The sequence below is a fragment of the Echinops telfairi genome, unplaced genomic scaffold, assembly GCF_000313985.2.
Source record: "Echinops telfairi isolate 266 unplaced genomic scaffold, ASM31398v2 ScPeMD7_7469;HRSCAF=8507_1, whole genome shotgun sequence".
Lineage (NCBI taxonomy): Eukaryota > Metazoa > Chordata > Mammalia > Afrosoricida > Tenrecidae > Echinops > Echinops telfairi.
Window position 1 is genome coordinate 131,925,140 of NW_022111373.1, and position 13,139 is coordinate 131,938,278.

The following is a 13,139-nucleotide window of genomic DNA, read 5'->3' on the forward strand; positions in this document are numbered from 1 at the left end:
CACTATGCCACCAGGTCTCCCTCAAAATAATGGTCATGAGAATAGCAGAGGTCACAGTGCGTCAGACAGTCCCTTGCTGCATCTATGATGTCAATCCTTCACACTGAAGGAGCCCTGGTGGCGTAGTTGCTTCTGTAGCTGGCTTGGCTGCAAGGCTGCATCTTCTTGAGAAAGATGAAGCTTCTACTTCTGTAAAGAACAACCAGCTCCAAAACCCACAGGAACACTCTCCCTTCCCTGATAGGGTTGCTGTGTTTTCGATTCAACTCAGTGTCAGCAGTTTGAGCTTTCCCATTGAAGGCACTGTTATGAATCTCTCCATGTTGCTTATCTAGATCTTGCCTTTCAATCTTGCTGAGACAGGATAAGCAGTTCCAGGCCCCTCTCTTTGTACAGAAAGATCTCCACTGGTGCTCGGCTAAGTCCTAGAACCACGGTGTTCTCAAGTGCCTCAGTGCACCTCTTACTTCCTACTTTACTGCTATCAACTCTTGATCCTCTGCTCACTCCTGGCATGGCTTAATATTGACCTATTATCTGATACAATGGCTCTCTATTCCTCCCAAAGTTTTCTTCTTTTTGTTTACATATATTTAAAAAATGTGAATTGAATGAAGGTTTATAATTCAGATCATCAGGTTTACATTAAAAAACTCACATATATTTTATTTCATATGATTCATTTCAAGTCTGCCAATGTGCTGTAACGTATTCCTTTTCTTTCCTATCCCTCCTGTTTCCATTTACTTTTCTTACCAAACCCTTCTGAAATTTTTCCTTGGCTAAATGCTGTCATTTTTATCTTAAATGGTAGAAATTTGAAGTTGTGTGTAACTCACTAGTATTATTGTTTTCTTATAAGTCTATTCACTGTTTGCCTAAAAGTTGAGTCACAAGGGTGAGTTCAGTTCCACACTGAAAGGGTCCCTGAAGGTCCTAGTCTGGAGACTTCCACCAGTCTCTCTCTGACTAGTTAGCCTGATCCCTTATGATTTTGAGATTTTTCCACATTTTACTTTCACTCTTTTCAGGGTTGTTTTCTGTAAGTAGTTTTATTGACAAATAATTTACATATCATGCCCTTCAATAATTTGGTAATTTTAAAAATAGTTGTGCTACCATCATTAAATCAGTTGTAGAACATTTTCTAAACTCTTATACTCATTGTTTTTTTGTTGTTGTTGTTTTTTTAAGTTAAAAATGTGTCTTTTATTTGTTTATTTTTTAATTAATCAATTTATTGGGGCTCATACAATTTATCACAATACATAGATCAATTGTGTAAAGCACATCTATACATTTGTTGCCCTCATCATTCCCAAAATTCTCTTGCCTCTTGGGTTCCCGGAATATACTCATTGTTATTAGCTCCGCATTTTCTCCCAACTTTCCAATAAGCCACTAATCCAGATACTTTCTTTATGGACTTACCTATCCTGGATTTCATATACTGTAAAGCATAGCAAAAATAAAAGCAAAAATATTTATCAAAATAAACCATAGAAAAACATCAATAGAAAAGAAAGCAGGAAATATTTTATTTTTCTCTTTGTTTAATTTATTTTTTATTAATCGTTTTATTTGGGCACCCTTACAAAACCTAGAACAAACGTAAAATTGGTCAAAAGAGAAATCAAATGGCAAGGTGTGAGATTTTAACCTAACTGCGCTTGTAATAATCCGCTCTCCATTGCATTTTGCATGATAGCAAGGTTATTCCCCTCCATTCAGGATCCTCTTACGTGATCCCCTTCAGAGAAGGTGTTAGTGTTAGCCAAGCACCATGCAGTTCTTTGTATCCTAGGGTTGGGGACACTGATGCTTACATGGTCCATTAGTCCATCATGTTTGGATGCTTCTTGAGTTACTTAACTTTTTATTCATAGAGTCCCTCAATATTTCAAGGTAAATCGTTTGGTTTCTTTTTAAAATTGTATACAAATGATTTTTTTTCCTACTTAGTAGAATTTAGTTAAACTACGTACATATCCTTAGTTAAAAATACTTAGTGCTTCAGTTATTCAGTTATAATTATTACATTTTTCCAGAAATAAAATATAGAAGGAAATTTTAAGGAAACTAGGTAATATCATTTCTCCTCTTAACACTGTAAATATGTCAGCAGGGCTGGTCTTAATACCTGTATGTGGCCAGGAAGCAGTTATATAAGTCTATAAAGTTTAAGCTCACAAAATCAAGAACCTCTTTTAAGTGATATTTAAATGAATTTTTTCCACTTAACATTCAGGAGATTTATATGCTATATCCACCAGAAATAAAATATGCTAAGAAAGTTTCATTTGGCAGTCTTACAAGGATAGAGTCCTATTTGATGGGAGAGTCTCCCAAATCCTGCTTTTCTGTGAGTTTCTAAGGTATCATAGAGACAGAAGAAATTGGATTAACATAATTAGATATGTATCCCTCCTGGTTTATGAAAATCATGTCCATGAAACTGCAAGTGGTGTGAATACTGAACAGTTAATGAAAAACAAAAACAAAACTTTGAGATAAACATGTGGAGCTCAAGAAGAAACTACAGGTTCAGTGATCAGAGCAAGCTCAAGCACTGAGACCTGAGAAGAGAAATGTGAGTTGTTTTTAAAAGGCAGGGAATTTATGGGACAGTCAGTCTTTGGTCAAAGAGTTTCACAGATACACTACTGAATAAATGTCGCATGTCACGGAGTCCATCCGATTCTTGGTAACCTTATTGGCCAGTGTAGAACTATCCCGGGTGGCTCCCAAGGCTTTAAAACTTTTAGCAGCTAAGCACTCTAATCTCTGCACCACCAGGGGTCTTCTGACTCCAGACTACACTGTTATTAAAGATATGTTTGTGAAAATGGCATGGAGAGGGATGTTTAGATCATCTCTGACTATTCATGGGTGAAGGAGAATCCAACTCCACACAAACCCAAGGCCAATTGCCAAAAGGCAGATTTCTGACATGCCCCACACAACCCACATCCTTTCCAACCTGTGCTGATGCCAAAGATACCGTCCTATGACATAATTACTCTTCTGCTGTGGTCTGTAATGCATTGTCATTAACACTGTAACGGCCACACAGAACGCACAGACAACACTCACCATTAAGGGTGCTGGTTAGGAAATTTAGGGCTACAATTCACAAAGTGCAGAGTTTGAAACCACCCGTCGCTCTGCAGGAGAATGACGGACCTTACTGATCCTGTAAACAGGTACAGGCTCAGAAACTCACAGGGGCCATTCTACCCTGTGGTATACAGTTGCTATGATTTGGCTTTGACTCAATGCAGTGATTTTTTTTTTCTTTAATTAGGAATTTTAAGAGGCTACCACAGGTCAGGGTCCATAAACAAGTCAGGCTCCATAAACAAACAACAAGCGCTCTCCTCAATCTGTAGCCAAGTCTCTCTCCATCCTCAGCCTCCCTTGGCCTCTGTCTCCAAGCGCCGGGAAGCCAGCCTGTTGCTTTGCCTCACAGTCTCACAGTCTCAGCACTGTTCCTCTGCTCTGTCTCATGGTCTCCTGGTCCTGACCTCTGGTTTGGGCTTGTTTCCGGTGCTCTACCTGGCACCTCTGGACTCCAATTCCTGCCATCTCAAATGTGCTGCAATATGGCTCTTCTTTGGATACACCTGGGGCTTCTCTCTGTTCTTCTGCTATGGCTCTTCTACACAGAGGAATGCCTTTCATGGAGGCGTGGTTTTGACATTCCATAGACCATACCTCCATGGAAACAAAGGGCAGTGACTTGGTCAACACACTCCCAATGAAGGTGAATATTAAGTCCCACCTTAATTCTGCCCATTAGCATAGCAGAGAACTCTCTCCAAGTGAGATTAAAGCATTGTCAGAGAGACCAGAATTCATAATATATCACCTAGGGATTACAGCTAGAAGAGTCATCTTCACTATTGCTCAGTGTGTGTAAATAATATATATAGAGATATATTGACTGTTATAGCATGCACATATACCATAATGTTCATATTGCCAAAACATATATGACATGCAATGCAAAGAATGACTTAAGTTCAAAAATTTAATTAGTTTGCTGCCTTATTAAATTGAAAATTCAATGATCTCCATCCTTTATTCTTAAAGGAATGTGTGTGCATAAGATAGATCCAGGTAACAATGTTGGTGTGAGACTGGAAATATCGGAGAGGAGATCAGGTTAACGACCTCTACCAGCCCTCATTTTAGGCATAAATGATAAATAATTTAAATTATATCTTTCCTAATTTTGCCTTCTACATATCTAAGATTATTTAAATGTATTTATCAATAGCATCAAACAAAATGTATGATATTTTCCTGTTGCTTTTTTCTACATTCTAAACAGAACATAAATTAAAAAACAAGTTAAATAAAAATGATCGTGGTACATATCCTGCTTCCACACCTCAATATTCTTCATAATAACTACATAGCTATATTTTATTGCAAATGCAAATGAGCACATTTTTACAAAATGAAATAACATCTGCAAATAATGCTTTTGCTCCCTTGCAGTCACTTCCAATACACCAAAGCAACATAGGACTGGAGGCAACATTTAATTCAACTCTCTGGGGATACTTTTGTTATTTGCAGCGAAGGGAGGGAAAATGAAGCCTATGTCAGCAGCAAAGACAGGATTCTGTGTAACACATTTGAATTACCATTTCTGGAGTCCTTCCATCATTTATTTCCTAAAACACAGGAATCTTGTTCATAGAGACATTAGGCTGGGGTTTTCTAGCTCTGAGTAACAGATGGCAGCTAGTGGGTGTTTCGGAAAGAGAACAACAGACCTTAATATTTTGTATTTATTTATTAGTGGGGCTTGTAAACCTTTGAGTAGCTTTGCATTGTATGGGTGTGCAAATAGCCAAGGGGAGTGACATTAGCAAATTTACATTACATGTTTATTATGTGAATTATGACACTTTTGTGTCAGATGATATTGAAAATACTATGTGTGAGTATATGATTAACAGTTGTGGAAATTTATAATTAAGATAATTGAATATTTCAAAGAAAAATTTTAAGTGCTTATGATTTTTTTGTTTTCCCATGTACTATGTGATTGTTTCCTTATTCTATTTAAAAATAAATAAAATACCATAAATTATAGATAGCAATACAGATTTAATGGGGAAGAGTAAACCAATTATATCTAAAACCTATTAGTAGTACAAAAACTGAAAGCAATGATTAAAGATTTCCTCTCAAACATGTAGAGTAATAGCCTCAAACATTGATTTCATTGTTCTATGACTTAAAAAATGAGTTGTTTATGTTTGTGGAATCACTAAATTAGTCTACAATCTGCCTATTGATAATAAAGAAAATAAAGCGTTTTATTCACATCATGTCAAATCATAATTATATGAACATTTGCACACAGTTAATTTTGTTTGTATTCATTTAGAAATACCTGCTGGGTAGGGATTATCATTATAGTCAGTATATGCCTCATATACCAAAAGGCCAGAAATACCACCCTTCATCTTAAATTCTCTTAGCAACTGATGAGCAATTAGAAAGAATGAAAATTATGCATCTTCATAATTTGAAAAAATATATTAAATAGTTTTCAGGCACTAAATTTATGTGACTATATGAAAATATTTTAGCTACAAAGCATATTGTCTTCAGTTTACCTAATATTTGAGAGGTAATATCCACATTTCTATTAACAAAGGAAGCCAATAGTAGAGCTGGATTGTTTTGCAGAGAATTTTCATGTCCCTAACTTGCAGAGAAGCTGGGTAATATGAGAAATGCAGTATAGAGATTTGAGGAAGGTCTATTAACAACCTGTTATACAGATGATACAACCTTATTTGCTGAAAGTAAGGAGGATTTAAAGCACTTGCTGATGATGATCAGAGGTTTAATTCATGTGTAGACCTTGCAAATGGATATTGGTCTTCCACTGTCATCCATAGCCTTCTGCAAACCAGGTGTGCACAATTTAAACTCTGATATCATTCCCTCCTCCTGATTTGGATTTTATTATTTATAATCCTTGGAGAAAACGGGTTGATGTGTTTCTTCCATGTGGACTTAGTTGAAACCTCACTTATATGGCTGTTTGAAGACAAGCCTTTAAGACCCCAGACACTAGTCTTTTTGATAGCTGGGCACCATCTACATAATTTCTATTTTAAACAGCACATTATTCCTAGCTATGTTGGACAGAATGCTTCTTGACTTACAAACTAATCTACATTTGGACAATTGTCTTCTGGAATTTCCAGAAGATAGCTGGGTTTTATGTCAACTTGGCTGGATCAGGAATCTTTAATTCTGTGATCTAATATAATGTAATAATTGACTCTATTTTAAAATTGTCTGTGACCAGTCAAGCAGTTACAGGAAGAATAGTGTGAAATGCTACCCACTTAATCTGATCACAGTCCTGATAAAATCTAAAGATGTTTCACTAGGGTTGTAGCCTACCCTTAATATAATTTGACAATGTTGAGAAGCTAGATCACTTTTTGTTGGTGCAGATACAACACCTGGCTCATGGACCCACTGGCCCTGGGATCTATCAGTGGCAAAATTACTGCCAGTCAAACTTAGATTCATCTGTTTCAGCTTCCCCCATCCTGGGCTCAATCGATTTCCTGATTCCTGGCTTGTTGCCCCTGGTAGATAATTGAAGCAGGGAAAAACTCCAGGTTAACATCTGGCCTATGAACTTTGATCAGACTGAATGTAAGCTCTTCAAGTGTAATCCATTTTGAAAATAAATATATATCTCCACTTTGAAATGTGACATACTGTATGTATAAATCACTGGTTGTTGTTTGTTTGATAATGGTACAATGTGTTGGGTCACTTTTCTTCAGAATGGAACCAAATATGGATTTCCAGCAGTCAACTGGCCAGGTAGCTCTCTTCCAAATTTTTTGGCAGGTATTTATGAGTGCTTTAGTACTTTATCAACTTGTTGAGAAAAAAAAATCAATTGTTATTCCAACTATTCTTAGAGACTTATTTTTGGCTAATGCATTCAGGAAGTTTGGACTTCTTTCTGAAGCCCAAATACTACCCGTACTTGATCTGATTCTACCTTTTGAAATGGTTGAACATCTTCTGATTCTTGTTGTACAATGAGTCTGTGTCTTCCTTCCATCTTCCTGCAGAGTTAAATATTTGTTTGTGGAATCCTTCAATCTTTCAACTCAAGACTTTCATTTTCTCCTTGAATTCATATGTATGAGAATTTCTTCTTTTGATTTTCTACCTCCAAGTTTTTACACAAATCATTATATTACTCTACTTTGAACATTTCTGTTCACTTTTTTTACTTCACCAATTTTTACATTTTGACATTTGTTCAAGAGCAAGTTTCAGAGTATCTTATGACATCCAGTTTGTCTTTTTCCCCATTATTCAATGACCTTTTGCTTTTTTCTTCATGTATGATGTAAATGATGTCACCCTAGAGATCATTCTTAATGTTCTATGGGTCAAATGTGGTTTTGTGATGTTCTCTACATTTAAGTGGAATATATTCAAGATTGTGTTGTGACTCTCATGAACTTTAACTTTTTTTTTACTAAAGCCTCACCCTGAGTATCAACCTAAGCACTTGGTAAGCTATTCCATAGAGTTACCTGGCTTTGTTTTGACTGAAGACTTGGGGCTTCTTTAATAACACAGATGTAATCAATACGGTTTCTTTGTATTCCATTTCATAGGGTCCACATACATAGTCACTGTTTATGTTGTTTTTAAAAATGTATTTGCAATGAAGTCTTGGGATTTTCAAATGTCTATCATGTGATCTCCAGCTTAATTTCTATCACAAAACTCAGATTTTCTGACTACTGTTTCTTCTCTATTTTTAACTTTTGCATTCCAATTACTGGTTTTTTAATATTAATGTATTTTGGCTGCATGTTTCATCAATTTCAGACTGAAATATTCAGTAGAATTCTCCAATATATCCATCACTAGCTTTAGTGGTTGGTGTAAAATTCTAAGGGAGAAATACGATAGTTTACTACTATAGGGATTTAGTCTTGGAAACTAACAGAGGCAGTTCTAGGACTTTAGTCACCATAGGGCCACTATGAGTCAGAATCAGTTTGATGGCAGTGAGTTCAGTTTGAGTGTGTATTTGAATAGTCGTTGAACTTACTGAACTTCTTTGTGGGTATGTAGTGTTTTTTATTATCACAAATAGCATTGTGCTTCAAGTTATGCTTTTAATGTTCTTATTGACAATGAATATGAAAGCATTATTCTTGAATTTTTTATTCCTAGCATAGTGAATATCTGATACAAAATGGCTAATACCAGTCCCTTTGAGCTCATTAATGCCTAACATATTGATCTTACACAGCTTCAAGTGGCTACTTCCTTAGAAATTGATAGTCTGTTCCTTCTTTATAGTATTTTCTTAATCAGGAAGCTCTTCTGAAACCGATTCATCAGAGGTGACCTTGTTGGTAATTGTAATACCAATGGGATAGCTTCCAGGATCAAAGTAACACACACACACACACACACACACACACACACACCACAGTGTGACAAACTGACAGACAAGTGGTGCTCAAGGGAGGTAGGTTATTATATAAGTAGACACAGTAGTATAAGATATGATAGCTGATCTATCATTTTTCCCCAACAGGGCTTTAATTTCAGTCTGAAAACTTTAATTTCCTCTTCAATCTTCATAATTATCATTCTCTCATTTTTTTTTAATTTTAGAATGATTGCATAGCCTTGTGTAAGAGCTTTCTATCTTTACTCTATCCAGATTTATAGCTTAGATAAATTATTATGGGAATAGTTCTTACACTATAATTTACCACTACAAATGTCCAAAGTGTGATCCAATTTTGGAATGCCACAATTAGTCTCTTTGCTGGATTCACCTCGATTATCCATTGTCTTTTCAAAATTATACTAAGAACAACCCTGGGACAGGAATAAAAGTACAATTAGTTTACCAACAGATAATTAAGAAACATCACATCAAAAGCCACAGATGCCTACATTAAACCAACTGAAATCAAATTATCTACGTAGATTATGTTCCTCAATGTAAAAGGTGAAAGAGCCCTGGTGGTGCTGTCAAGTAAGTTGTTAACCGCAAGGTTGGTGTTTCTAAGCTACTCCATGGAAGACAGTTTTGACTGTCTGCATCTGTAAAAATGTATAGCCTCAGAAACCCGACATTGGGTTTCTATGGGTTGAAATTGATTTGATTGGAGTGGGTTAGTGTTTGGTATATCAGAGATTAGCAGTCTCTCTCTATTAAGAATCAGTTAATAATCATTTTAAGCTTTATAGGCATATATGAGGTCTGAAACACCTACTCATTTTCCCTTGTACAGAAAAATCAATTAATGAGCATTGCTGTGTTTAAATAACATAGTGTTTAAAATGAAATTACACACCCACACAAACAGGAAACTATAGGGAGGGAACTGGGTTTGGTCCAAAAAACATAGTTTGCAATTCTCTGCTGAACATTGTAATCAGCTTGAGGGTTAGCACCATGTTTTTTTAATCTACATAATGCTAGTGGTCAAACTACAGATATGGCTGATATTTGTGGAGCAGATGAATACAAGTTTGGGAACAAAAGCATAGAAACATTGCTGTTGAATCTATTTTGACTGATAATGACCTTTCTATGAAACAGAAGAATGCTGCCCCATGGCTTTTCTAAGACCTTACCCTTGGTAGAAGTCATATCATCCTTTTCTAGTGTGGGCAACTAGCGGGTTCAAACTGATGACCTTTTTGTTCTAGCTGAGCACATCATGGATGACCAGGCGTTCTTGAAGCAAACTGAGTCATTGAAAAATCAGAGCAGTATTGGGCATAGAAAAAACTGGGCAGGAATCTAATTGATTCTATCACATTTGAATTTTTAAATTCCATCATTAGGCCATCATTAGAAACAAAAAAAAGCATATGAAAGATCCAAAGAATCATTGAGCTTAAGTTCCTGAATCTAGAACAGAAATAAGGCTAATACTGCCATTCAGGGATAATGTAACTAATCTCATTGAATACGCAGGGATGTTAAATCAGTCACAGGTGTTCTTGCTTATGAGTGACTAAGGGATACTTTCAAAGCCTACTGATCATCCATAAGTCCTAGCCATATGTCATGGAATATTTCAGTTTATTTCTTTAAATCCAGTGGAAGAATGTCTTTCTTAAGCTTGCTTTAAAAATTAATTGTTCAGTATTTGATATATGATGATTCATGTCTTTATACAATGGTATTTCTTATAACCCAGCTGAAAATAATCTTCTTCAGAATGAATCTGTTCATTCTGCATAAGCATAGCCAGAATGCTCCTTAGAGGCAAGGATAGTGAGACTTCTCACATGTTTTGGATATGCATGAAGGTGAAAGTTGGATATTGAATAAGGAAGGGTGAAGAATAATGAATGTGTTTTATTATGGTGCTTGTGAAGAATAGTGAAAGTTTCATGGTCTTCCAAAAGAACAAACAAAGCTGTCTTAGAACAAATATAGCCAAAATACTCTTTAGAGTCAAGGAGGGTCAAACTTCATCCCGGTCCTTCAGGTGTGTTGTCAGGAAAGACCAGTCCCTGGAGAAGTTCAGCATGCTAGGTAACGTGGAGGACCTGCTAAAAGGAGAAGGCCCTAGGTGTGATGGATGGACACAGCGTCTACATACGAGGTTCAGACATGAGAACATAAGAATGGTGGGGATGGCACAGACCCCGCTGGTGTTTCATTCTGTTTCATATCGAGTCACTATGCAATGGAGTCGACATGATGGAATCTAATGACAACAGGAAAAACACTGAATTATGCTGGAGTCATCAAAAGAAGATTGAAGACATAAACAGAGTCGCTGTAATTAAAAGTCAGCCCATATTTAATCATTCCAGGAGGTAGCATGGGGTCAAAAATCAATGGCATTGAAGATGGGGTCAAGAATCAATGGCATTGAAGAATCACATCCAACTTATACTGAAAGCACTGGCAAAAGCAAGGTTCCAGGACTTTATGAAATTTCAACAGAATGCTTTAAGAAAAAAGATGTAATGCTGGAATAACTCAGTCAAAGTTATTATTAGTATTCCACATAACTAAAAGGATGCTGAGGATAATTTAGAAATATTTTCAGAGGTATCTTGTAAGAGAACTGCCTAAATCTAAGTTCAATCTGCATGAGGATGTGGACTGTAAAATGAAGGAAAGTGCTGTTAATGTCAAATTGACATTCAAGACAAATCATTCCCGAGAGATGTCTATGTGTATTTCAATGGCTATGCATGAGCATTTGATTGTGTGGATTTCAGCAAACTGGATAAGATGGTGAGGAAAGAGAATTCCAAAACACGTCGTTATGCTCGTGCAGATCCTATATGGAGTCAGGGTATAATCTGTGGCTTAAACCAGGAAATCTGTGCATTAGGATTGTATCCTTTTTCCCTACACATTGAATCATTATGCTGAGTAAGATAGGCCTTTGTACTTCTATAAAGAGTCCAGTCTCAGAAACCCAGAGAGGCAGTTCTACTCAATCCTTTATAGGGTCCCTCTGAGTCAGAAATCACTCTATGGCAGCATATTTTTTGGTGTTTTGTTTTTCTTTTTGTATACTGAACAACTACTCCCATAAGTTGAACCACAAATTAAAATCAAAATACAATAAACCGAAAAACACAGTTTTAGGATTGGAGGAAGTCTATGAAACAAGGTGGAGTATGCAAATGGAACAGATCTGATTGCTGAAAGTACAGCATGCTTGAAGTACTCACTGATGAAGGCTGAATGCTCACGAGAAATAAGAATGGTGAGACTTCGCTTCATGTTCTTTGGATATGTTTTCAAGTGGGGCCAATCCCTGGAGAAGGGCTTCATTCTCAGAAGATTAGCCTAAAAGAGGAAAGATCCTCCATGAGATGGGTTGACAGTGGGGCTTCCCCAATGGGCTCCAGCCTTGTTCCATTCTGTTTCGCAGGGAGCACTGCAAATTAGCACAGGATCAACAACACCTACCAACATAACAACAATAGAAATGTAACCAGATAAAGCCAAGGGCATTTTTAATGAATGTGAAAACTTGTGTTTGACCTACTGTTACCAGTCTAAGCACCATGCAAATCAAGGGGATGTATTAATTCAGTTAAAACCCAAATGCTCTATGCCAATGTATTAATTTTCCACCCTATTTCTTTGTTGTTACCAGTCTATTCAAATTTCTGTACCAAAAATTAAAAGTATTGTTGAAATAAAAACTTATCCTCATAAGCAAATCTAGACTTATAAAAATTAACTAAAGAACATTCAATGATGAGACACTAGTATCTTGGAATATCAAATTACTGAAATAAGAATGATTATAATTATAGGTTGATGGTTCTACATCAAAATTACAGGAGTTTGCACCAATGTTTACAGATAAATTAAAAGCAGTACTGAAAAGGACATAATAGTTTCTTATTCATTTCATATCATTTAAAAAACATGTCAAAGTCAGAAACTTTTTATCTTTTTGTTAGAGAATGTTTTAGAAACAATTAGCTTATACTCAATACTACTAAATAACTATCGTTTTCAGCTTCCTTAGATAATTTTAGACATAGGATGAAGATAATTATCTGACCATCTGACTACCTTGTCTTACTTTATTCTACAGCTCAATTCTAATCAACTCCCTTTCCCAATTCAGCCTTAATCTAGTGAAACTGCAGCCTTTTCAACAGTTCAAGAAGAGTAAACTTAAGAAAGACATTGGTTACCACATAGTTTTGTAATTTTATTTTAAACAAAGTAATTGGATCTAAACTTTCTTTTTAACAATTTGATTTCTTTTTTAACCGGGCACATTTACTGTCAGGAATTTTGATTTATTAAACAAATACTTATTGAACATATCCCAAAGGATCACTAAATTAGCAATTATCAGCACAGGTTTGTAATAAAGATCACTTCTCCCAAGCACATTCTAATCGAGTGGTGGCTGCTGTCATGTGCCATAGAATCAAATCGGCATCATAGCAACACGATGTACAGCAGAATCTCACATGACTCGCTTCAGTGCCATCCTCACAATTGTTGTCATGTTTGAGCCCACTGTTACACACACTACATCAATCAATCGTGTGGAGGGTCTTTTGTTACTGACTTTCTACTCTACCAA